General features: G+C 41.1%; 1 protein-coding gene across 1 annotated transcript in view; it reads left to right on the top strand.

The window, feature by feature from the left end:
- Positions 1-1,376: 1,376 nt before the first annotated feature.
- Positions 1,377-5,256, top strand: part of gne (glucosamine (UDP-N-acetyl)-2-epimerase/N-acetylmannosamine kinase) — an 18,691-nt gene continuing 14,811 nt past the window's right edge. Inside the window, exon 1 of the mRNA XM_079730112.1 lies at positions 1,377-1,511. The gene's annotated coding sequence lies outside the window, so the exon portion shown is untranslated. The remainder of the gene's footprint in view (positions 1,512-5,256) is intronic.

Here is a 5,256-nt window from a genome sequence, read left to right as displayed (position 1 = left end):
CTGGTAAACTCGTGGCTCTTAGACACTAGCATATAACAGCCTTAAAAAAAATACTTTAATAGTAGAGTAGATTTGCTTACAAGAGACACATTTGTTGCTGTGGCTAACAAATAACGTTTATAGATCTTAGCAGCCTATCTATATTTGTTTATTTTATTTGTTAGGGTTTAATATTAGGTATTAGTTTTAGTTGTACATGCTTTCACAAAACACACGAGGGCGCTGATGTGCCAAGGAAGACCGGTAATTTAAATAAAAACATAAAATGGCATCTTGGACCCCCTGGTGGCTTCCGGGCGCCAATGCAACCACATAGTCCGCATAAAGGAGGCCGAGAGATATGTATGAGTCGAAACTGTGATGGAACTAGTTCAGGCTGTTATCTTATTGCATCTCTTCCTTTCTCTATCACTTTCCTCTCCATTCTTTAGAAAAACACTCGCGCACACACACACACACACACACACACACACACACACACACACACACACACACAAACACACACACACACACACCCACACATACACACGCACGCATGCACCCAAAACTGTGCATGTGTGTGTGCATTTAGTCTATATATATATATATATATATATATATATATACATACATATATATGTGTGTGTGTGTAGTTATTTCATTTTTAACACTTAGGCCCAATCCCATTTCCACCCCTTACCCCTCCCCCTTCCCCCTTCCCCTTGCCCCTCCATACAGAGGGGTAAAATGTTCCCCTAAGAAATGAGACACCCCTCCATTACGTTGCGTCATCATCGCTTGAAGCTCGCGGACTACTATGTCAACAGAGGCCAAGAGTAGGCGTGTTTCTGAATGATAATAACTAGTAATAATAATAATAATAATAATAATAATAATAATAATAATAATAATATCAGTCTTGTATAGCGCATTTCTAGGAACCAATGTGCTTCACAAAAGAAAAAATAAAGTAGAAAGGCTCAGAAAAACAAAAAAAAATTCATGACAGCTGCCAAATTTGCTGGCCGGCTTTTCCTCAAAGCCCTCCCTTTAAAGTGTGGTCCTTTGGAAGCTTCATTTCAAGGGCTACATAGCCCTACGTCTTGGCCCTAGCCCTTAACCCAAATGAGAATTAGGAAAGCCCTACCCCTACAAAAACAAGGAGAAGGGTAAGGGGAAGGGGTAAGAGGCGGAAATGGGATTGGGCCTTACTCTTAGTATATACTTATCTTATCTTGTTTGATTTGCTCTCTCCTTTTCTTAACTGCTGTAACACCGGATGAATTGTTTTATACCTCATCAATAAAGCCTTATCTAATGAGATAACATTTTTGGAGTCCATATCCCGTAATAGAACTACATCTCCCAGAGGCACCGTGTTGTGTCTGGCGTCGATAGCTTCTCCGAGAGTCTTCTTCTGCGTAGTTTATCTGGAGCCTGGATCGTCCCATGCCGATAGAACCCCCCCCCACAACAGCATTTTACTTTACAGTCTGTCGTGAGATGAGGAGGACGAGTCTGGCCGCTTAAAGGTATGTTTCCTGACTTGCATTGTTTTACATGGATCGTGTGGTTGCTGGGTTAGCTAGCGGTCTTGTCAGTGTTGGTTGAAAACTTATTCCAACTTCGATTTATCATGCTTTTAACGTGAGTGTTTTTTTTTTATTACTTTGCATCGCTAATAAAACGCACCCATAGCATCGTCATAGTCCCATACACGATGTGTTAGAATCGCCAACAAACTTGAATGAATTAAAAGTATGTAGAGTCGCAGTGACTGAACTCGGGGATGAGCTAATGCAGTTAGCTGCAATGCTTTAACGGCAGCTCTTTGCACTGCAATGCTGCTTATGCTATCTTCATATTTATCATGAGACAATATTGCTTAACCGTTTTGTTTACAGACAATCTTGCTTAACCGGTTTGTCTATTTAACCATGGAAACGCAGGGATTGATTCAACAACAACATGTTTTATTTGCTTAGGAGAAGCCAAAATCCTTTTCATCGACATGGTTAGTTGAGTGAGTGAATAAATGAAGGAAGGGTTTGTGGAGGGCGATGACCGTCATCATGTGTCGGTTGAGCGGGTGTGTTACAGTGGGTGGGTGTGTGTGGGTGTCTTTCCCATCCTCTAACTGGTGCATAGTGTTTCACAAGGTCTGATATTGACCAGTGTTTACACTTGATCTGAAACACGGACGTCCTTTTTTGAGGGAGTTCATGTCTCTGATGGAGATCAGATAAAGTGAGACTAGGGATATAAAAATATCTTCGTTGTAGTTATGTCCTGTGGTTATACAACTTGGTTATTAGAGAGTGATATGGCTCCAGTAGGTAGAGATTCAAGAGTTTTATAATATTGGTCACATACATATACAAGAAATGCAGTGAATTGAAAAATTGGCAGTGCCTGCAGAGATTGTGCAACATTCCTAAATATTAAATAATAAATATATTAAAATAATTACAGGGCTCAACGCTAAGGTTTTTTTCCACTTGCCCAGTCGGGCCAGTGGGTCTGAATTCTACTTGCCCGAAGTCAATTTTCACTGGCCCCAAATATAAATAGTTTTTTTATTAGTGGTTATCAAATAACGACAAAGATTCAGGTAAATTGTTATATTTGACCTTTTTACAATGTATGAATGCATCTGACATTGTTTGAACATTTGTAATTTTTCTTTTGAGGTTTTATCCCATATTTTAAACTTTGCCACTCGTAATACATTACATCAAAAAAATTAAATAATAATCCCCTCACACCCAACGTGCTCTCTGACCTGCTGACAGCCATTGTCCTACAACACGTTCCGCATTGAAGTTGGCAACTGCTGGCCCCTCGATGCTAATGTATAGGAGTTTCCACAGCATATCAACTGAAAGGCTGCCACGCCAGTCAGATTTTATAAGTTTCATTGCACTGAAGCCACGCTCACAAGCAGCAGTGGAGAGTGGGAGCACGAGGATTAGCTCAATCACCATCAGCAGGTTGGGGAAGCTCTGTAGCTTGTCAGGATCTTTTAAAAAGTCTGCCCATACCTTGGTTTGTTGAGCCTGGGGCAGCACTTTTATGACCACTTTGGCACTGGGCCACTCTTGGTGTCTTGCCTGACTCCTGTCACAGCCCGCCCTATCCAGTATCTCGGCAAAGTGTTCTGTGATCACAAGTAGATGGTCCGCTCCAAAGCTGGCCAGCTCTGCCTCCTCTGTGGGCCACTCCCTTGGGTCCACCAACCTTGCAGCCGCTAGAAGAATTTTGTCTGACTCCAGGCTCTTGAACCGGCTCCTCAGGCTTTGGATGACCTCGTCAAGGAGTTGGCTCTTCAATCTAACAACATAAGATATCTTTTTAAATTTTGTTTTAAAGTCAGGGACGCAAATAAAACATTTAACACAGTAAACACAACTAAATGAGCCCTTTTATAAACAACAGGCTAATCGAACTGTTAACCATGTTCTTATTTTTTTAATTTCCTACCTGTTAAATCTATCCCTGCTCTCCTGGCTAAAGCTCTGTAGCTGAACTACATGGAACTGGCCCTCTGCTGACTCCTGAAGAAAGGTTTCAAGGCTCTCTCCAGCTGTTGTGTGCATGCTTGTAAGCATGAGCAGTGTCGTCTCAAAGGCCTGTAAGGCCTTTGGGAGTGTAACACCGAACACTGAAGCTTCAGACTAAAACTAATGGATTACAATGTCATCTATTTGATAAGACTTACTAATACTATACTTTACTAGTCACTCAAAACTATACAGAGGAAAAAGTAATAAGTAAACTGACCAGCTCAAAACATGCAGGATATCCTGAACCAGGACCACAAACAGTAGGCGGCTGTAGTCCTTCAGGATCTGGACACACTGTTTGGCTCTCCCGCTCATGTCTGCGCTGGCAGACCTAAAATAAGCACAAACAGCGTATCGTTAAGTGAGAATATAACGCAGTAATGATAATACAAATTTAAGGAAAATATTGCCTCAGAAAAACAACTTGCCTCATCTCAATTGTGTTCTCCATGTGTGCCAACACAACAGGATAGTCCTTCATGAGGGTCTGAAGAGCTTTTTCAATATATTCTTCTGCCGGAGGACCTCACTCAGTGCTTTAAGCTCTCTCCAGGCTTTGGGCGAGTAGTGATACTGCTTGTAGAGGCCTTTGAGGAGATCAGTCACCTGTATGACGAGGACAAAATAACTATAGGCAATAAAACATTACTGTGTTAAACATACATTAATTTCAAATAAATTAATTCAGTGCTGTGACTCCTACTTTCTTCATTCTCTCATCCCCGTTTATGGCGTCCATGGCTGCCAGTTCTAGTCCATGGGCAAAGCACTGGATGTTGATGAGGTGGGGGACTTCTTCCCGGAGTAGAGTAGAGACCCCCCCCCCCCGCCTCCCGACCATCACTGGGGCTCCATCCGATCCGAAGCCGACTAACTGCTCCTTCCACTCTGGGAGGCCAACTTTCTGAAATACTGTAGAGAGTGACAAGTTAATGATGTATTTTTTTTAAACTACCATTTAATATATTTACATCTATTTATGTTTATGAACAAAGGTTATTTCCAATGAGTTTCAGCTTAACCGCATTAAGAGCTGCAAGGTGCCCAACTGCAGTAGCCTGCTCAAGTTCCTCGACTGCCAAAAAAAAGTTTTGGGGCTCCCCGTTTTGCAGCATTCTGACGGACACCCCCTCGAGGTCACGGGTGCTCACATCAGTGCAAGAGTCTGCCAGGACACTGAAGAACTTTTTGGCCTTTATGCTCAAAAATGGTTCCCAAAGGTCATCAAATATGACCATGGCAAACCTTAAAAGAGACAAAATGGATAGCTTTCATGAATCGTACTATAATTCGATATTGGTCACTCACAACATTTAATCTGAATTCATTCAGCCACATTTGTTTTTAAAATCACAGCCACACACACACCTTGAACCTAAGCACCATAACATAGCTCTAATCACACAATTACACAACTAGTATAGCATATATATATATATATATATATATATATATATATATATATATATATATATATATATATTAAAAAAAAAGGTTTAAAAAAACACGCAGATCCGTAATTTCCAAATAAAAGGGGGACAGCAGCAGCTCTAAACTGCTCCGCTGGATTAATGAGGAGCCCAGGCTCAAACGTAGCAATACAGATATAAATAAATTCAAAACGGGCCCATTTGGATGTAGCCTCAAAAACCATGATCAAAAGTGGGCTGTAGCTATGAATTTCATAACACGGTTGCTTCTCACAGTTTATTTT

The sequence above is a fragment of the Pollachius pollachius genome, assembly GCF_949987615.1.
Source record: "Pollachius pollachius genome assembly, chromosome: 2".
Lineage (NCBI taxonomy): Eukaryota > Metazoa > Chordata > Actinopteri > Gadiformes > Gadidae > Pollachius > Pollachius pollachius.
This window is presented reverse-complemented; position numbering and strand designations above follow the sequence as displayed.